Genomic DNA, 22,501 nt, shown 5'->3' with positions numbered 1-22,501 from the left:
ATCTGACAAAGCCTATTGATTTTATGCGCAGAATCCAAACGGTGTCACTATAGATGCGGTTATAACAGTGCCAAATAATTCTGATTAACATCTTTTGGCCTCAATTCGTAAATCAGTGCTTACCCAGGGCTGGTGGTGGGAGTGGACTTTCTCAGATGCAGGCAGTAGGAGTGCATTGTCTGCAGGGAATTATTATTATTATTGTGTTTTAGAGAAAATCTCACTCTGTTGCCCAAGCTGAAGTGCAGTGGCACAATCTTACCTCACTGCAACCTCCACCACCTGAGTTCAAGCAGTTCTCCTGCCTCGGTCTCCCACATAGCTGGGATTACAGTCACGTGCCACCATGCCTGGCTAATTTTTGTATTTTTAGTATACACTGGGTTTCACTATGTTGACCAGGCTGGTCTTGAACTCTTGACTTTGTGACCCACCCACCTTGGCCTCCCAAAGTGATGGCATGAGTCACCACACCTGGCCATCTGTGGGGAATTTAAAACATTAATAAAGTGGACTAAGAGTCAGTTTGCTTTTTAATTATTACTATGCACTGGCAATTCTGGACAATATCAGTGACAAAATACCACCCCTTTCCCCAGTAAATAATTTGCTAATCTAAGTTCTAAACAATTGCTGTGACTACTGTTGAGCTGAACTGGCTGCTCCCACTGCCCTGCCCTTAATAGACCAATGATGGAAATAATAGCCGTCATTACAGGTGTGGGTGTTTATAGGTATATGCATTGTATCAGAGCCTGGATTTGCTTCTTTTTGTACATAGTTTTATTTTTCTTAAGACAAGATCTCTCTGTCCCCCAGGCAAGAGTGCAGTGACACGATCGTGGCTCACCACAGCCTCACCTCCATCTCGCTGGGTTCAAGCCATTCTTCCACTTCAGCCTCCAGAGTAGCTGGGACTGCAGGTGCCTGCCACCACACCCAGCTAGTTTTCATATTTTTTGTTGAGATGGGAGTTTCACCATGTTGCTCAGGCTGGTCTCAAACTCCTGGGCTCAGGAGATCTGCCTGCCTCTGCCTCCCAAAGTGCTGGGATTAAAGGTATGAGCCACTATTCCTGGGCAGAATATAAATCTTGTTTACACCTCACAGCTGTATGCATTAGGTATTATCATTCCCATTTTACAGATGAGAAAACTGAGGGTTGTAGAAGTTAAGGGACTTGCTCAAATTCACTCAGCTAGCAAAAATATGAGGGGGGGGGGATGTGTCTAAGTGTCCTGACTCGAAACCCACTTTTCCACTGGGCTTTTCAGTCCCTGAGTACCAACTGCCCCAGGGAAGGCCCTTGGTATGTATTTGCTGAATAAAAGGGTAAACAGATGAAGACCTGATTATTTTTTTAATTAATTCCTTAATTTTTAATTTTTTAGAATATCAACTTCCATTTTAGATTCAGGGGCACATGTACAGGTTTGTTACATGCAAATACCAAACTCATTAAAAGATAACACTTGTAGTCGCCCTATTGATAACAACTAAAAATTGGAGAGAATCCAAATACCTATTAACAGTTGAATGGAGGAATAGATTGTGGTTTTGTCACAAAACGGAATACCTCTATTTTGTGATGATGATGAGATCAACCCAAATGATTGATCCCAGCACCCAGGTACTGAGCCTAGTACCCAATAGTTGATATGTCAACCCTTAGCCCCGCTCTCTTCCTTCCTCTTCAGTAGTCCCTAGTGTCTGTTGTCAACATCTCTATGTCCGTGCGTGCCCGATGTTTAGCTCCCAGTTACAAGAAAGAACACGTTCTATTTGATTTTCAATCCCTGTAATTAATTTGCTTAGGATAATGGTCTCTAGCTGCAACCACGTTGCTGTAAAGAACACGATTTCACTCTTGTCACCGCACGGTATTCCTATGGTGTATGTGCACCACACTTTGAAAATCCAGTCCACCGTGGATGGGCGCCTAGACTGATTCCAGGTCTTTGCTATTGTAAATACTGCTGCAGTGAACATTGAGTATATGTGCCTTTTTGGTAGAACAATTTATTTTCTTTGGGGTATATACCTAGTAATGGGATTGTGGGATTGAATGGTAGCTCTGTTTTCAGTTCTTTGAGAACTATCCAGACTGCTTTCCACAGTGGCTGAACCAATTTACACTCCCACCAGCAGTGTATAAGCATTCCCGTTTCTCTGAAGCCTCACCGGCATCTTTGGATTTTTGGATTTTTTTATAGTAGCCATTCTGACTGGTGTGAGATGGTATCTCAGTGCGGCACTGAGTTGCATTTCTCTAGTGTTGATCATTATTTGAGTTCAGGGAGGAGGTCCCACATGCACATAACTTCTTGCCTAAGTTGGTTTAGGTAGGAAGACTCTTCATGGCTTGTTTCCTTCAAATTTTAAGGGTAAGTCTCTTGAAAAGTATAGCTGTCATTTATCTGGTTATGTTTCATGTATGTCATCTACATCTCACAAATATTTTAAGTAGGTTTTATTACTCTCGTCTTACAGATGAGGAAACTTTGGCTTGCCCACTGAAGGAATGAAGCAACAGTCATGCAGGCAGTACGAATGCAGGAGTTAAGAGTGGTCACCAAAACAGATTTTGAGGTCTGGAAGACCAGCGTTGGCTTCACCTGTTAGCAGTGTGACTTCAAAAACACCTGTGACATTTTGTGAATATCAGTTTTATAAATGAAACAGGACTTCTATGAAATAAGAATTATTTTAGTGTTTACCTAAGAGGCTGCAAAGTCAAATGCCCACAGGAGCCAGGAGTCGGGAGCTCTGCAATGTTGGTTGATCAGACGCTTGGCTCTTGCCTGGGACAATCCTGAGGGAGGCCGTGCTGGGAATGGAAGCTGAGTTGGACTTCATTTGTCAGGCCTGTGTCATTCATTCCATCATCCTCTCAGTCGAGATTTCTGGGGCACTCAGGATGTTTAGAATGGGTCTAAGATCCGGAAGTGCAAACAGGAATGATGCTTACACCCTTTCTGCCTTTGAGAAAAACAAACATGGAGACCACCAGTGAAAACATAGATTATGTCTTTAAATTCCAGGAATCTCATCACAGCAATTCTAAGACTAAAGAGGCTGTGGACAGCTCATGGAGCACGTCTCCTTTTTTTCATTAGGCCAACACCAAAACGATTTCAGCCTGGCAAAGAACTCTGTTTCAGTAAAGCCCTGGGGAAAGTGCATTTTACAATATTCCTCTGCAGTTCATTGGGCACTTACAGACACTCAAGGCCGGGACTCAAGTCACTGGGTCAGTCAACAAACCTGTAAGCACGGCGCTGCCCACCCTTGTAACCCCCTCACTAGGCTCTTTGGGCCTGATGAAGCATGGGACAGCAGTGGACGTGGGTCCAGTCCTGTTGTCTAGAGGTTCACAGCCTAAGATAGGCAAGAGCATTCAGATAGATACCTAAAGACCAAAATAATAAAGCAAGCAGCACACTCCTTGGGTCTCTGCGCACCTATCTCTCATACCTCCTAGATCCCCCCCATCCTCCACTTCTGTCTTTCCTGCCCGGCATTCACCTTTGCCCTCTTTCACTCTCTTTCCTGGGAAAACCCAGGCCGGAAGCCTTCTCACCCACTGTTCTGAATGGACCTATGTATATCAATACATTTATCTTTGGGCTTCCTGAACAAATACTCCAGTCTATTTGTGGACACACACCTCATTCAGCTCTTATCACTGCAGGTCGCTGATGTGGGCCTCCGGCTGCTTGTTTATGTGGGTTCTTGGTTGTTTGGGGGTCACTTGTGTTTATCTGCATGGATGGGAGCAGAACAAGATATGTGAGTAGTTGTGAGTAAGATCCATCTTAGGCCAGACATGGTGGCTCAGGTCTGTAACGGCAACACTTGGGGAGGTGGAGATGGGAGGATCAACTTGAGGCTCGGAGTTCGAGACCCATCTGGGCAACATAGCAAGAGCTTGTCTCTAAAATAAATATGGGAATATACAAACAAACAAATAAAAGACGCATCTAGTTTCAGAAAGGACTTCAGTGGCCTATTTGGATAATTTAAAAATAAAGTAGTATGAGTTGAAAGTAGTGAGAAAAAAAATTAAAAAATTAGAGGTCAGGGTTAAGTGGAACAGGAGTCAGGCAAAAGGAAATCCTGTATTCCATATTTCTCACAGACCTGAGCCACCATGACCTGTTGCTCACTGGGCGGATAATGTGTGTGAGTATGAACGTGTGGGTTTTAAGCTGGGAGTATTCCACATACTTGTACATCTATTTCTTGCCCTCCCAGGGTCGACTGAGTTCTCTGCCTGTCCCAGTTCCCCTCAGTCTTACGTGGTGGGGGACAAAGTGGGACAGATTCGTTCCTCTCCCTTTTCAGCAATCTTATGTCTCCTTCCACACTCCATCGCCTGTTCGTTTTTGCTGGTTTGTCTCTTTGTTCAGGTAAGTGTGTTTTGGGAGTTGAGGCTAGAAGACTAGCCAGGGCAGAGGAGGGAGAAAACACGACCTCTCTTCTCACCTGTATAGGAAAGCCTAAGGAAAGAGGAGGGGTTGCTGGAGATGGCTGGACAATGGAAGAAGGAGGCTTTTACCCCAGTGACTTGGGAGAGGTGTTGGAGGTGAGCATGGGACAGGAAAGATCAAATCATTGGAGAAAAGATGAGAAAGCTTTGGAACAGAGGAGAGCTCCAGGCCATAGCCCAGAATGCCAGCAGGGAGCCTGAGGCGGGCTCCACAAGGAGGGCTGCTGGTGGGTGCGCTCCTGTTGGCTCCAGGGTTAGGACACTAAGGGAAGCCCAAGAGGAAGAGCTCCACTCCATGCAGAATGAGGCCGGTGTCTTGGCTGAGGCAGCGATGGGGGACGCTAACCAGATCTGGATCAGAAATTACTTTAGTTAACCTAAGCAGAGCCAAACATCCAAATTCGTGGGAGTGGTTATTCCTTAGCAGCCTGGAGATAGCCAGGGCCCTAGAAGATGAAGAGACCAGCCCTGAAGTCCTAAACTGTGTTATCTGCAGAAAGGCTCTGTTGATTTCTTGAGGTTTTCGTGCAAAATAATCCAATGAGGCCTCGGTAGACCCTTGCAATTCTATCCATTAGTGTTGTTGACTAAGCCCATTAGACTTGCATAGGGGTCTTCCACTTCCTGAAGAAAAGCCACCTTCTTGTTGAGGGATAATGATGCCCATGGCCCCCTGCCTGTATTGAGATGGTCCAAAAGTGACCAAGAGTGAATAGAGTTGAAGGAAGGAGCCCATCCTTGCCAGTCCTCTTACTCGCTTCTCCTTACTGGAAAAATACCATCTACTCTGTTATTGCGTTGCAGGAAACTCAGAACTTGTTTGCGGGTCACCCATGAGTTTGGCTAGTTCCCTGTAATCGTGAGCATAAGATACCTCAAAGTGGAATTGCTTGAGAGAAAAGCATGTGGTCTCTGTGAGGCCAGAAAATGTCCTGGAAGAAGAATGAGATGGATTGTGAGTTCATGCATGAGCATGGAACCTGGAACCACTCCAGACCTTCTCACTCAAATCTCCTACCGTCTTCCCACCGCCTGCCCAGCTCCCACACTTTTCAAGGATTTTTCTTCATATGGTCTGGAACTGGTCGACAAATGTTTATGGAAGCCTTTTGAGCATGTGTTGTGCCTTCTACAAGGATGTAGCGACATGTTTGCGTTACTAGCAGGACACACAAATTTTGCCACAATTTTGGAATATGCTTGGTGGGGGGTTGCAATCAGGTTATTGAATGATAGCTGATGTTTTTGGATTAAGGGTTAAAGGGGAGTGACCAAGGTGAGAACTTTAGAGATAGAAAACCCTATGTTTTTCTCTGCATGTACGTGGTAATTGATTTTCAGGAGAGGGACTCCAGTGTTCTGGCTCCTGATATATAAGAAGGTGTAAACATGAAGAAATAGCTGGGTGTGGTGGCTCAAGCCTGTAATCCTAGCACTTTGGGAGGCTGAGGCGGGTGGATCACGAGGTCAAGAGATCGAGACCATCCTGGTCAACATGGTGAAACCCCGTCTCTACTAAAAATACAAAAAATTAGCTGGGCATGGTGGCACGTCCCTGTAATCCCAGCTACTCAGGAGGCTGAGGCAGGAGAATTGCCTGAACCCAGGAGGCGGAGGTTGCGGTGAGCCGAGATCATGCCATTGCACTCCAGCCTGGGTAACGAGAGTGAAACTCCGTCTCAAAAAAAAAAAAAAAAACCATGAAGAAATAGCTGGGTGTGGTGGCTCAAGCCTATAACCCCAGCACTTTGGGAGGCCAAGGTGGGCGGATCACCTAAACTTGGGAGTTTGATACCGGACTGACCAACATGGAGAAACCTTGTCTCAAAAAAAAAAAAAAAAAAAAAAAAACCCATGAAAAAATAAAAATCTGGGTTATACCTCTTCAGTTTTCCTTTTTATTAAACCTCTGTGTCTTGGAAGAAATACAGCGGATTCTCACACTCTTGGAGATACCCATAATTAAATTCTGCATGTGGAAGATGAACAGTTCTTAATGGAATCAGTGATCTGAGGGCTATGGGGTGGGGCTTAATACATGTGAATGAAGGAGAGGAGTGAGCTTCCAGGTGTTTTTTCTCACATGTGAAATTGCACTTGCCAACATATTCCGAAGAGTTCTGGAAATTACCACAAGCTTCCTCAATGTGACTGAGAAAAGTTGGTATGCCGGAAACAGGCGCATGGGGTAATTTGCCAAATCTCAGAATCAGGGAAGCTGTAAACATGGGCATTGTAGTCCTGAGTTGCAACATGTTTCTGACTCAGTCTCCTGCCAGTATGGATTTGTACTTGCCTGTGATTTATTTTGTTTCTGGCTTACCCTGGGGCATTGGAGGGCTGGAGACTTCTGCCAGAACACCTAGGATATGTGAAGAGTTCCTGCCAGAAACCAATAATGTGAGTGAAACACTAACAACCTAACACAAAGGGGCTATGCTCGCACTGCTTGAGAAAACACTCCCCTCTTGGAGAACTCCACTGTCGGCTGGTGAGAGGGCAAGGTCACTCCCTCTATGACCTAGTAGCATCCAGGGGTTCCCATGACCTTGGGCTGCCCAGCCCTGACACCCAGCCAGTGGTCTGCAGTTAGTTATCAGGGGAATATGTGAGAAAATGTAGATGAATCACTAGTTTTCACTACTGGAAAACACCTGAACATCTATAACCAATGAAATCTTGCCTCTTCATTCACTATCCTAAAGATCATCATATGTAAATTGGCTGCCTAGTTGCTTTCTACAGATTTCAGTGTTGAGCTGCTTAATAATCATCTGTGAATTTGCCCTTTCTCCTGCTTCTACAGAGAGCTCTTTCATGGTGTTAAACCAAGGACACCCTAGACTTTCTGACTTTCAACTTCTTGTTCCATTGTGTCCAAACCTACATGTCTGAACCCCTCTCATCAAAGAACTCTCAAAGTTATTAATAACTGGGGAGCATATATCCAGTAGTTACATGCATCAGGCTCCATGCTTTCTGTGCAGTATGTAAACTGATTCGTTATCATACATGGACTAATCATAAAGGGCTGATATTATTGCTATTTTGCAAATGAGGCATATGAAACACAGAGAGCTAAATAATTTGCATAAGGTCACACCACTTGTACATGGTGAAGCCAGGAATCAACGCCAGGTCTAGCCATCCCTGAATTTGACATCCGTATCCTCTATATCTCTGTTGTCTCTCAGACTAAGGTCGCTGTATCTCTCTGCCAGGAGAGAAAAAGATTCATTCATTCATCAAATGTTTATCGAACATCTACTGTGACTTAGGCAATATCCTAGATCAAGGATTGTCAAACTTTTTCCATAAAGGACCAGACAGCGCACATTTTAGATTTCATGGATCATACAGTCAGTCACTATGATTCAACTCTGCTGTTGTAGTACAAGATTGTGAAAGCAGCCGTGGAGAATACGTCAATGAGCACGGTTGTATTCCGATAAAATGCCACTTGCGAAAGCAGGCTCTGGGCTGGATTTGGCCCAAGTGTTCTGCCCTGCTCTCGGGACTGCAGTTATAATACCAAAGAGAAAATAACCACCAAAATGCCTGCTTCTGTGGTTCTTCCATTCCAGAACGGGGAAGCAATCATATTCCCTGGCCCATTTATCATGTAGAAATTGTCATAGGATCTTGGAGTTCCGAGAGCCTAGAGGTGATCTCTTCAGCATTTCCCCTCCAGGGCAGCTCCCCTCAGAACTCTCTTAGCTGGTAGGGGTTCATTCTGGGTGTCCGGAACTGGTATCACCCCACCTTCCAGAGGGCCCATCGTCCTGGTCACATAGTCCTTGCTTATCTGTCTTCCTGACAGTTTAACCCACTCATTCTCACTCTGTTAGGGCAGAATCGTTTTTGGGGCTGGAGACAGTTTGATGGGCCCCACTCTTGAGATTTCGATTCAGTAGTTCTGGAGTGAGGCCTAAGATTTCCCATTTCTGACAAGTTCCCAGGGAATTCCGGTGCTGCTGGTTCCTGGACGGCACTTTGAGAACCAGCGTTCTGTAGGAGTAACAAGTGGGTCTAACAACTCCTCTTTCATTTTTTTCAGATACTTGATCATCGATATCATGTACTGCACTCCCCTAGCCCCTGCCTGAGTCTTCCTCTGGCAAAACTCCAAGGCTCTTCAACTTCTCTGCCTTTGAGAAGTAACTGAGAAATAACAAGCTCTGCCACCACCAGTTGGGCTGAACACCTGGGATGCAATGCGGGTAGCCACCAAGGTCACTGCAATGATACACAAACAATGACAACAGTGAAACCATGTCTCAGGGACAAAGGGTAAGAACCAGTGCAATGCTGACTGTGGAAAGGAACACCGTGACAGCTGTCAGCAAAAGCATTTCAGTTCCCCTTCTCCTTGTGACTTTGGGTCAATCATTTCTCCTCCCTGCCTGTCACCTTTCTCATCTGTACCATGAAAGTTGGCTGAGGTCTTTCTATCAGTGGGAATGTGGATATTCTTAAGTAGGTGGGGAAATCCAATAGGCATCCTGATACCTCCCTCCTGGGGATATCCTAGGGTGACACTTACCCAGGTTGCTCTCCACTGCCAGCAGTATGCAAGATTTGCCTCGGTGTCAACTGTACATTCAGTTCTATTTTCTCCTAAGAGTTGCACTCATTGAGATTGTCTTCAAGACTGATGTGTTATCGTCACTGGCTTATGTCAATAAGCTCCGTTCCTTTGCTCCAGATCTATGAGCAGAATGTTTTGGGACCTCAGGTCAGCATTTTGTAAATCCACAGTGGTAATCTCCTGTTCCTGCCTCTTGGCCCTGTGAAGTAATGCTGTTGGCTTCCAGGACTTCTGCAGGGCCTAAGAGCTTGGCAGCTTCGGGACCATCTAAGGTGACTTATGACTGTTATTCCACCCTGAGGTTTAGGCCTCAGCCACAAAGCAAGAGATCCGTGGTTCCTGGCACCTGGCTTCTGGAAAGTTAAACTGTCATCTACCTCTTTGTCTGATCAAGCAGTTCAGCAGCCCTTCAGTTTAAATAACAACTACAAAATAAATATCACAGAGAACTCTCAGCAAGGTTTCATTAGTGCAGGAAAATGTAACATTCAAATTCTGGACAATATTGTCATGTGCGTTCATTTTCCTTCCTGCGCAAACCTTCCCACAACGATTCCCGTAAAGAAAATTAATTTGGCATAAGGAGTTTGGGCAAAGAAGGCTGCTAGGTGGGTCAGCCATCCGGCCATCCTCAAGAGGCTGTGTACTGGGAATCTGGTGAGCAGCTGAGTTAGGGGCTGCTGATGGAAGTTCAGAGGGCATTGGAAAATAAACCCGGTGAAGGAGGAGAAAGCACGGCTTGGACCAGCAGGAAAGTTGATATGCTTGGTTCATGTAACAGTTACTTATTCTTTCTAAGCCACCTATACTTATTTCCAGAAGAGGCAATAAATCTTAGTAAAGTATTCAGATTCTGGAGTCAGACTACCATGGGTTTTTAACCTTGGCCCTGAGGTTTCCTCACTGTGTGCCCTCGGTCAGGCTTTTTACTCTCTTGAAGCCTTTGTTTTTTCTCCTTGTAAATGAGGATGAATATACCTATCTTTCCAGAGCTGAGGGTTACGGGAGATGATATACATGACAGTGTCAACATAGTTGATACTATCTACAGCCCAGTTCCAGGAGATCAACCCACTTGCTGAATGGGCAATAAACCTTCAATAAATGTCTTGTGATTAAGTTACATACTACGGGAAGATATTCCAATTATTGTTTACAAAATACACTGTAAGAAGTAAAAAATGTATTTGTCGGAGTTTTTCATTCAACAAACCCTTTTCTCTGGGTCATCTACAGTGCTTTTAGAAGCTGAGAGACTAAGAACATGTGGAGAGTTTAGAATTCCATAAAGAATGTTCATACAGAAGGAATCTCAGATGCTGTATACCGAGTCTGACCCACAGAGAGAGGGGTTACCTACCCAAGGTCATGCAGCAGGTTACTGGCAGAGCAGGGATTAGGTACCATCCGACTGGAGTTTCTGCAGGGCACATGTTTTCACTGTTGCTTTACACACCACTCTTGGGCCATGCCATTAAAACCTCTCAGGCTAACGGTGCCAAAGCCACAGTGACGTTCATGCTTCAGAGACCAGGGCCAGAACAGAGACAGGAGGGAGCTAGGGGTAGGGCGGGGAGTAGTTCAAGGAAGTGGAGAGGCAGTTCTGCAGGCCTTTTCCAACTCAGTCCCCCAGCCCCCACTCCTTATCTTTGGCCCATCCTCCTCCCACAGCACCTGTTCATAAGCACAGGTATTCAAGGACCTCAGCCTCCTTACTCATTCAGCCCACATGTCGTCTGTTTTCCCTTTATGGGAGAACTGAGTTCTGTGAAACTGCTGGAAAAGCACTGTAAGGGCAGCCATAAAACTTTCATTGATTTTACTATTTTTGCATCTTTGGAATTAAAACTTTTGACCCTGATCAGCTCTCCCTCTCTCAGGTGGTTGCCTTCCCTGGAAATCCATCTGTTCCCAAGGATTCTCTGCAGCAGCATTTGCCAGTTCCCTTGTAACCTCCTAATCCTCCCCCACTGTCCCCCCCCCACATTCCCACTGAGTTGGGGTTTCAGTCATCAGGTGTAACTGGGTTTTGATTTGGAGACCTGAAGGCTTTAGGCTCTATAATAGGCCGTATTTTTTTCTCTCTATTTATACTTCAAATTCATTTTCTTCCCTCAAACTCTCTTTCAATAAAACTAGGCCCTTAAGGGCAAGAACATAGGCTTGTTCTCTCTGTGACCCGCAGCTGCCTCCTTGCCTGGAGCAGTGCTTGTCATGTAACAAGTGTCGGTACATGGATTAATCAACCCTGGGAAGCTTCTCTCCTCTAAGACTTCACTCCTTTGCTAGGGCTGCCCTGGATGGGCCTGGAAAGAGAAGAAGGGAGGCTCAGAAATAGACTGTTCAATGTAGGGGTGAGTTTTTTGGTGCTGGAATCAATTACTCCTGAAAAATCACTAGTGGAGAAACAGCTCTCTTTAGTCAATGCTGAGCTTTGCAAGTAGTTTCTTTCTTTCTTTCTATTTTTTTTTTTTTTTTTTTGAGAGACTCTCCCTGTATTGTCCCAGTTGTGTGATCTCGGTTCACTACAACCTCTACCTCCCAGGTTCAAGTAATTCTCCTGCCTCAGCCTCCCAACTAGCTGGGATTACAGGTACCCGCCACCACACCCAGCTAATTTCTGTATTTTTAATAAAGACAGGGTTTCACCACGTTGGCCTGGCTGGTCTCTAACTCCTGACCTCAAGTGATCTGCCTGCCTCAGCCTCCCGCAGTGCTGGGATTACAGGTGTGAGCCATTGTGCCCAGCCAAGTAGTTCATTTTATGTGGGAATACTAATGTCAGCCATCAAAGCATTTAAGAAAGTGGGTATTTTTCATAATCTTTTAGATAACATATTTTTTTCTCTGATCTATGTATCTAACATTTATTGAAAGCCTGTTACATAAGAAGCATCATGCTGACAGCTCAGACTGCAAAGACAAGTGAAGCACAGACCTGCACTAAGGATCACTTACAACTGTCACCTTCCTAATACACCAATTCCAAGACAATGGAGTGTAAGGAGAGAGAAGCGTGCAGAGTATTATGGGTGCTGCACTGGTCACTAGACTAGCTTTTTTTCATAGGAGACAGATATACAAGTTTATTAGTGTACATGAGGGAATATCAGAGTGATGACTCCATCTACCATGCAGTGGGATACAGACGGTTATATACTTCACAGGGAAAAGGGAGATGGGGAAGTGTGGATGATTTCAGGGGCATAGTGATTTTTAGAGGGAATACAATGGGCTTGAAGAACATACAATGGCCTGGGACAATATCTGTTGGGACCAGAGAGCAGGCAACGGCTTGTGACATAAGCCAGTTCAGTTATGTTGACAGACTTTGGTCTTTCTTTCTGTGATATTAATTCAGTTAATTAAAATGTGGGGAAGAAACAAGAGGTAATAGTTCTCTTCTTTGGCAGGTTGGTACTTTAGGCAGATGCAGGATGGGAGTAAGGCCTTAATTAATGGGGAGAGTGGAGGAAGGAGAACACTGAAAGCAGAGGAGCCAAAGAGCAAGAACAAAGGCCTGGGAAGAGGGCCATGGTGGCAGGTGCGTAGGAACTGCCCACTCATCGGCACTGCCAGAGCATGAAGTAAGAGGCAGGAGATGGCCAGAGGAGACAGAGAGGTATACAGGGCAGATCTTGGAGAGTCTGGTCAGCTACTGGAAAACAAAATGCATTTTTTAATTTGTATTTTAAAATACAATCAATATATGTACACTCCCGCCAAACAAATTTCAAAAAGAAAAATTTCAATTAGAAACCTATTAATATAAAATGAATCTAAAATTCTCTCTTTTTGACCACCTCCCTGTCCCCAGTTCTGTTTCACAAAAGAAATGAAAACAGCTTCTAAGTCATTTTTGCAGGAAATAAAAATGCATATACTAGAATATTTGAATATTTTTATGTATATATTTTTTATTTACACTAATGATCATGTACAATGTTTATTATTCTGCACTTTGATGTTTTAGGTGTTTTCTTTTTATTATGTGTTAGAAGTCTTCTTAACTTAATAATAACCTCGAATGTAAATGAATTATATTTCCCATTTAGAAGATATAGACTGGCTGAAAATAAAACAAAAAGACCCAACTACGTGCTACCTACAAGAAACTCACCTCGCCTGTAAAAATACTCAACTGAAAGTGAAAGCTCCGTAAGAAAAGACAAAGAAGAACATTATGTATAATAATGGGATCAACGTAGCAAAGGAATATACAAATTATAAATATATGCGCACCAAACAGTTAAGCACCCAGATAGATAAAGCAAATATTATTAGATCTAGAGAAATAGACCCTATTACAATAATAGTGGGGGACATCAACACCCCACTGTCAGCATTGGACATATCATCTAAACAGAAAATCAACAAACATCAGATTGAAACCACACCATAGACCAAACGGACCTAACAGACATTTCCAGAACATTTCACCCAACAGCTGCAGAGTACACATTCTTTTCATCAGTACATGGAACACTCTCCAGGACTGACCATATGGTAATATGCAAAACAAGTCTCAAAAATTTTTACAAAATCAAACACATCAAGTATTTTATCTAACTGATGAAATAAAATGACATCAATAACAAGAGGAACATTAAAAAATATAGAGATACATGCAAACTAAACAACATGCTCCTGAATAACCCATGGGTGAGGGAAGAAATTTAGTATAAAATTTAAAAATTCCTTGAAACAAATAAAAATAGAAACACAACATACCAAAATCTATGAAAGGTAGCAAAAGCAGTATTAAGATATAAGTTCATAGCAATAAATGCCGACATCAAAAAACTAGAAAGATTTCAAATAAGCAAACTAAAACCTCTAAGGAACTAGAAAAACAAGAATAAGTCAAACCCAAAATTAGTAGAAAAAAGGAAATAAGGATCAGAACATTAGTAAACAAAATTAAGACAATAAAAGGACAATAAAACAAAAATTGTTTTTTTAAAGATTAAAAAATAGACAAACCGTTAGCTAGACTAACAAAGAAAAAAGAAAGAAGATCTAAACAAATAAAATTAGAAACAGAGAGACATCACAATGGATACCAGAGAAATACAAAGAACCACTAGAGACTAATATAAACAAATATACACCAATAAATTTGGAAGCCTAGAAGAAATGGATAAATCCCTGGAGACATACACCCTACCAACACTGAACCAAGGAGAAATAGAAAACCTGAATAGACCAATAACAAGTAACAAGATTGAACCAGTAATAAAAATCTTCCAGTAGGGAAAAGTTCAAGACTGGATAAATTCTACTGAACCTTTAAAGAATAATTAACACTAATTTTTCTCAAATGATTTCAAAATATTGAAGCAGAGGGAATTCTTCCTCTCTCATTCTGTGAGACCAGCATCATTCTGATGCCCAAACCAGACAAGGACATATACAAAAAAAGAGAAAACCACAACATCCCTGCTAAACATAGACACAAAAATTCTCAACAAAATACTATCAAACTAAATCTAACAACACATCAAAAATAGAATTCACCACAATTAACTGGGACTTATCCCAGGAATGCAAGCATTATTCAATATATCCGAATCAGTAAATGGCACACATCACATCAATAAAATGAAGGACGAAAGCAATATGATTATCTCAATAGATGCAGGAAAAACTTTTGATAAAATTCAACCTTCCATCATGATAAAAACTCATTTTTCTTTTTACCTCTTTTTCTTTTATTTTTAGACAAGAAACTGTGGAATCTTTTTCCTTTTTAGAGACAGGGTCTCACTTTGTCACCTAGGCTTGAGTGCAGTGGCATAATTATGGCTCACTGCAGTCTCAACCTCCTGGGCTCAAGCACTCCTCCTGCCTCAGCCTTCTGAGAAGCTGAGACTACAGGTGCATGCTACTGTGCCTGGCTAACTTTTTTTAAACAGTGACAAGGTAAAAACTCTTAATAAATTAGGTATAGAAAAAAATACCTGAACATAATAAAGGCTATATATGAAAAACTCACAGTTAACATCTTACTGAATGAGAAAAAGCTTTCAGAATTAGAACGGAAAAAGAATGACCGTTCTCATCACTGTTAGTCAACACAGTACTAGAAGTCCGAGCCAGAGCAATTAGGCAAGAGAAAGAAATAAAGAGCATCCAAATTGGAAAGGAGGAAGTAAAATTGCCTCTTTTTACAGATGACATGATTATATAAACCTGAAGACTCTTAAAAAAAACTCAGAACTGGTAAGTGAATTTAGTAAAGTTGGATACAAAATTAATATACAAACATCACTAGCATTTTTATACATGAACAATGAGCTAGCTGAAAAAGAAATCAAGAAGGCAATCTCATTTACAATAGCTACAAAATTAAATACCTACAAATAAAGTTAACCAAGGAATTGAAAGATCTCTACAAGGAAAACTATAAAACATGGATGAAAGAAATTTAAGAAGATATAACCAAATAAAAAGACATCTCATGCTCATGGATTGGAGGAATTAATATTGTTAAAATGGTGATACTACCAAACAGCAGATTCAACACCATTACTATCAAAATACCAAGGGCATTCTTCACAGAAATAGAATTAAAAAAAAAATTTTTTGCATGAAAACACAGAGGACCGTGAAAGGATAGCCAAAACAAACCTGGGCTAAAAGAATAAAGCCAGAGGTATCACACTACCAGACCTCAAACCTTACTTAGGTCAGCTGCTGTGGCTCATGCCTGTAATTCCAGTACCCTGGGAGGCCAAAGCAGGAGAATAATTTGATTCCAGGAGTTTGAGACCATCCTGGGCAACATAATGTGACCCTGTCTCTATTACAAAAAAAATTTTTTAATTATTTTTTAAAAACAAAATGAAATGTACTACAAAGATGTAGTAACTAAAATAGCATAGTACTGGCACAGAAACAAATACACATAGACCACGGAATAAAGAGAATCCAGAAATTAATTCACGTATATCAAGCAATTGATCTTTGACAAAGGTGCCAGGAACAATCATTGCAGACGGGAGAGTCTCTTCAATAAGTGGTGCTGGGAAAACTGGATATCCACATGCAGAAGGATAAAACTACTATCCCCACCTCTCACCCTATACAAAAATTAACTCAAAATAGATCAAAGACCTAAATGTAAGACCTGACACAATAAAACTACTAGAAGGAAACACAGAGGAAGTGCTTCAGGATATTGGTCTGGGAAAAGACTTTATGAATAAGACCTCAAAAGCACAAGCAACACAAACAAAAATAAATGGAATTATACTAAATAAAAAAGCTTCTACACAGCAAAGGAAACAATCCACAGAGTGAAAAGACAACCTATAGAATGTGAGAAAATATGTTCAAACTACTTATCCAACAGGGGATTAACATGCAGAATATGCAAGGAACTCAAACATCTGAACAGCAAAAAAACACAAACCATCTAACTGAAAAATGGTCGAAAGATTTGAATCGACATTTCTCAAAAGGAGACATACGATTGCCAACAAATACATCGAAAATGCTCAACATCACTCATCACATTCAGGTTGTTTTTTTGTTTTTGTCTTTTACCAACATTGCTACAATGAACATTTTGGTTCATTTATTTATTCAACAACTATTTACTGAGCACCTGCTGTGTGCCAGGCACACTTTTAGAGCCCTAGAACACAGTATGGTGTATATTGACATATGTTATTTTGCGAGGATACCAATAAACAGGAGAAGAATTTGCTGTATTTGAGGAAATGTGCATTTTTGGTTTTGATAAATATTTCCAAAATGCTTGCTGAAAGGGCTGCAGAAATCTATATTTTCTTCAAGAGTATAAATTTGAGCAAATGGTTAATTTTCCCATACTTGCAAACACTAGGTAGCATGAAACTTTAAAACTTTTGCCAATCTGATAAGCAAAAAAAAAAAAAAAAAAAAATGGCTCGTTGTTACTACTTTTCCTTGAATAATGATGAGTGAAATTGAACATCTTTTTTGCCTATTGGCCACTTGTGTTTTTTTCCCGGTGAACTGCATGTTCCTGACAGCTGGGCTGTTTTCTATTGAACTGTTGTCTTCCTACAGATTTGTACTCGTTCCCCATAAATTAGGGAAACCAGTCAGCCCATTGTCATATGTATTGCAAAGTTCTTTTCCAGGTAATCTTTTGTCTTTTGACTCTGTGGTAATTCTTGCAAAGCTCCTTGGTGGAGATAACGTTCGAGTTGAGTCTTGAGAGACGAGTGATGATTCTAATTATTAACACTTGTCTAGTGATTCTAAGGGCTGAGTGTGCTTCTAAGTGCTTTAATATGTGGTAACTCATTTAACATTTACAACAACCCTAGGAGGTGAAACTGTTGTCAGCCCACTTTAAGAGGAGGAAACAGAGGCATAGAGGCAGGTAAATAACTTGTCAGGAACTCATAGCCAGTGAGGGGCACAGACAAAAATCAAAACCCTGAAGAGCTACTAGCAAAGGCATGGAGGTGCAAAACAATACAAAATATCAGCGGAATTACAAGGAATTCCATGTATTTGGCATAAAGATAGGCTGCTTCATAGGGAGGGAAGGCAGACAGAGTTTTGAGGCATTGGGCAGGTTGTGTCTTGGTAAGAAAGGGGTGCATTCGTCTTGCCTGCTGATCTGGGGCATTCCTTGAGCTCAGGGTCCACATCCGGACCCCATATTACCTAGTAAAACATATCCAGGCTGATGGGAGAAAATTTAAATATCTGTTTTTATGTGTGATACAAGGCGTGTTACAGGGCTTAGCTCATGACTCAATAATCCTTTCTGCGTTCCCTGACTTGATTCATGGATCCCCAGTCTTGGACTGTTCAGGCCTTTTATGCACAGCTCATGCTCTGTTCTGGGCAAAATGGAGTCTCTGCTTTATGTATCACTGACAGCAAATGTTTCTTTCAGCTTCAGTCTTCAGTCCCACCATCACAAAGCACATGGCGGGCTGTCTTCCTTGCTCTCAGTGCGATCTCTGAGAGGATAACATAACCCCAAGTAAACAGTTTTGAAGGTAACTCTGCCACCCTAGGTCATGTGATGCCTCCAAAGACAGATATAAATAATTTTGGATTATCTGTTCCCCTACAGTTAACATGTTGGTGTCCTTCCTACACGAAGGTGATACTAAGCCCTGTGTGATGGGCCAAGGATTCTGGAATTATCAAATGTGCATTCTGTTTCTTTCTTTCTGTCTTCGTTTACAATGTTGAAACGGGAATCACTCAGACTGCATCTTCTCTCCCTTCTACTCTGAGACCAGAGAAGAACGATCATCAGTGGCAAATGTAGTTGTAGCGAAGTAACACCAAGAGCTGGCTTCACGTGCCACAGAGAACGCTGCACCTTCTCCTCGTGCTTTCTGTGGCTCCTCACGCTGAGAAACTTCTCTAGCTGTAAACCATATAAACGATCCCTGAAAGTATGGTCTTTCCATTTCTTCCTAATGGAATCGTGCTCTGCTCACCTCCAACTTGACAGTGCTTGGCAGCTTTGCCATGGGCTTCTCATTGCTGAGGCAAGAGCTATAGGACTATTGGCCTCAGAAGCAGTGTGGTGAGGGAGAAAGATTCTAAAATAAGGAGCCTAATGTTGCATCGTCGCCTAGTGGCAGGGATGGCAGAATCCTATCACTCCCCCCACCCCCCATGCCCGTGGCAGACATTGCTAATCAATCACATGCTCTTGCCTACTATAATTTTGGATTATCTGTTCCCCTACAGTTAACATGTTGGTGTCCTCCTCAAGTTATTTGAGGAGTCTGAGGCTTCTCAGACTCCTCAAAATGGCAGGCCTGAGTCACATCCCAGTTAATTGCACTTGGCTCTTGAAACGAAATGCATTTGTTATCCCCAACCTAATGATTAAAAAGCCGCAGTTTTGGAGTCACACAAATCTGAGTTTAAATTTTGGCTGTGTAACCTGAGCAAAGCTTCTGCTCCGACCACGATCACACCCCTCAGAGAGTGTGTGGGAAGGGCAAGTGGGGCAGCGTGTCTGCAAAACCCAGTTCCAGTGTCACGTCTGAGGAGTTATTCAGAATCTCTAGACTGGTCCCAGTTTCCTTCCAGGAAAAATTAGGGCTGTGAAAGTTGTCAAAATCAAAACGGCACCGCTAATGTTAAGAAAAGAAAGAACCCTGACAAACGGAGCTGGGAAAGGCCAGGAAGAGAGAGTTCTCATACCTGTATGCTTGATAACAAAAACGATCACACAAGACTCTGTGAAAACCACAACTTTGCACAAAGGCCACTGCAACCTTACATAAAAAAGATTTCTGCAAAGACATCTGCCCAGCCAATGCCCGACCAAGCCCAGGCTGGCATCACCCCTGTTATTGCTCTTTGGAGCCAAGGATAATTATTTCAAAAGCATTATGTAATCTTTCTCTTTTTTTCTTTAAAAATCTATTTTCCTTTACCTCCCTGAGCATGTATGTAGCTTGCTATGATATACATATTCCCTGTACATTGATCTATTCCCAGATATTCATGATACAATAACTATCCCAAACCTAATGATGAAATGATTTCTTTTAAACAGACTCTCCTTGTTTGTTATTTATGTTAACAGAGAGAAAGATTAGACTGTCTCCGAAATCAGTGTCTTCCAGCTCATTTCACAGGACTGGGCTGCTTCCCTCTCACGCATTCATTCGGTGACGTTGCCCGAGTGCCACTTCGGCTTGGACAGGCACTGCTCTTGGCTCTGGGGCAGGGGCCCCACCTTCTAGGAGCTTCTATGCTAGTGGAAAGATAGACAATAAACAAATTGTCAAATCTGTTTTATGGCACATGACAAGTCACGCAACATCAGCAGATGGAAGTGCCACGGAGAAAAGTGAAAGTGGGTGGCCGAAGCGGGGAGCCTGGGCAGACTCCAGAGCTGCTGATTCTGCAGTGGGAAGGAACTCGGCGCCATGCAGACAGCCTTCAGGCTGGAGGCTAGCTCCTTGTTTCAGCAAAACCCTTGGGGATTATGAGAAGATTGCACTGACTGCCACCCCTGCCCCCACCCTCTCCTGAAAGAAACTTGGGTGGCTGCAGCCACACCGCAGACATATGTGCAGCATTCCGCCCTGGCTGGGCCGAGGGGCCTCACAGTTTGTTTCCTGTTCTTTGAGATGGGATGAGGAGTGGTCTACCTGGTCGCCACCTATGTAGCCAGGGGCTTCCACTCACTGTTGCTCAGTGGCTTCGGGGCTGGGAAGGAGCTGAGTTCTCCGAGCCCACTCCATTGTCCCTTTTATCCTGGAATCTACAGAATGGGACTGCGGTTGGTGGCATCTTCACCTGGGACTGGCTAGGGAAAGTCACGAGGGCCAGGTGTGATGAACAGGCAGACGCTGGAGGCCCAGGCAGTAGGTGGCAAGAGTGGCAAATGGAAATGCCCAAGAGGAGAAGTGAGCGGTGGGAGTGGTTGAAGAGCTGGGCGTGGGTGCGTACCTTCATTGTGCAGGGAGGCAGGAGTGTGACGGAGCTGACTGTTGGCACACAAGGTGCTCGGCATTCGAAGACAGCAGAGAAGTCCATAGGCGTTCACATGAAGCATCAGAACAAGGACAGACTGGCATGGACTCCAAGAACACTGGCCTGGGTGTCAGCACACCCCAAGTTGACATCCAGGCCATCTACAATTGTAAGAAATTTCTCATCAGTGTAAGTTACTATTCAGGCAGGGCCTGCCTGGCGATGACCCGAATGAAGACGCTCAGACCATCATCTTCCTCCAGGATGAGCACCACACAAGCACACCATGAGGCACCTTAGGGACATGGCCGGCATCCGCACCATTACACAGATGTCCAGATTGGAGACGTAATGGCAGGGGTAAGCACTAGCTCCTGGGCAAGAAAGACCATCTGTTGCTTCTACATGCTGAGGGGTCAAGGCTGCTGGTACCAAGAAGCACTTCCAGAAATTCAAGCCCGAGAGAACTTCATTCCCTTAATAATGTTTTCCCCCTACGTGGCTCAATTGATAAATTTATAGAACATATCTGTAGACTGGGACCAACTGCTACTGAGCTAATATTTCTGCAGGAATCAAATCTGAAAGTGAGGCAGTGCTGGGCTTTAGACCGTAGCCTGGGCTAGCTCCGAGCAGAATTGGAAAGCAAGGTGTGGTGGGTTGAATACGTCCCCCTAGAATTCATTACCACCCAAAACCTCGAATGTGACCTTATTTGTAAATAGGATATTTGCAGATGTCATCAGTTAAGACAAGATTATGCTAGATTAGAGAGGGGCCTAAATCCAATGGTGCCCTTACAAGAAAAGGAGAGGACACATAGGGACACACACCGGGAATAAGGCCGCGTGACGGCAAAGCGGAGACTGGAGCCACACAGCTGCAAGCCCAGAAATACCAAGGATGGCTGGAGCCACCAGAAGCCGGTGAGAGGCAAGGAGGATGCTTCCCTGAAGGCTTCAGAGGGAGCGAAGTCCTTCACAGAAACTGTATCCTCTCACAGTTCCTGGCCTCTGGAACCACGAGGGCACACACTGCTATTGTTTCCAGCCTCCCAGTTTGTGATAATTCATTACTGAATCTCTAGGAACCTAATACACACACGCAAATGTTTTTAAAAAATCTGCCTCTTCAGTTGGGCACTGTGGCTCAGGTCTGCAATCCCAGCACACTGGGAGGCCAAGATGAGTAGATCACTTGAGGTCAGAAGTTCGAGACCAGCCTGGCCAACATGATAAGATAATTAAGGCACCAGTGATTTAAATAACTTGCCCAGAGTCTTCTCTACTAAAAATAATTTTTAACAAATTAGCCAGATGTAGTAGCGTGTGCCTGTAATCCCAGCTACTCGGGAGGCTGAGGCAGGAGAATTCCTTAACCGGGAGGCTGCAATGAGCCAAGATTGTGTCACTGCACTCCAGCTTGGGCAACAGAGCAAGACTCTGTCTCAAAAAAAATCTGCCTCTGCTTTATGGAAAAGAAAGAAGGAAAAAAAGGAAGAAAAGAAAAAGGGAGAAAGAAAGGAAGAAAGAAGGAAAGAAAGAGAAAGACAAGAAAAAAATCAACCTATTTATAGTTATTTCTGTTGTTTCTTTTTTTTTCTATATTCCGCTTCCTGGGTAGCTTTGTCATGTGGAGGGTAAGAGCCACACGGCCTGGATTTGACACCTACCTCTGCAACTCACCAGCTCTGCGGACTAGCCAAATCTCTCTGAGCCTTTGTGTCCTTGACTCTATGGGGACTAGCGAAGAGTAAATAAGGACGCATGGGAAAGCTCAGGGATAGGCCTGAGCTGGTGTGGCCTATCCCTGCACGTGCTGGCTGCCTTTCCTCCATGGTGCCCTGGACCCCCTCTTGCAGCCCAAGCACCGTGTCAATCACTAGGCAATTCCTGAGTGCTCTCTTGTTCAGACAGTATCCTCTGTGTCAGCAAGATGTTTTTGTCCCATTAACTACCCACCCA

At 43.3% G+C, this 22,501-nt stretch overlaps 1 non-coding gene across 1 annotated transcript; it reads right to left on the bottom strand.

The window, feature by feature from the left end:
* Nucleotides 1-18,288: 18,288 nt before the first annotated feature.
* On the bottom strand, nt 18,289-18,500 carry LOC118143273 (small nucleolar RNA U3). Its single transcript, XR_004727511.1, has one exon. It is a non-coding gene; the product is annotated as a small nucleolar RNA U3 (small nucleolar RNA).
* Nucleotides 18,501-22,501: the final 4,001 nt, after the last annotated feature.

This window comes from Callithrix jacchus, chromosome 7 (assembly GCF_049354715.1).
Source record: "Callithrix jacchus isolate 240 chromosome 7, calJac240_pri, whole genome shotgun sequence".
NCBI classification, from domain to species: domain Eukaryota; kingdom Metazoa; phylum Chordata; class Mammalia; order Primates; family Cebidae; genus Callithrix; species Callithrix jacchus.
Note: the sequence above shows the minus strand (reverse complement) of the source record. Positions and strands in the feature narration are given on the sequence as shown.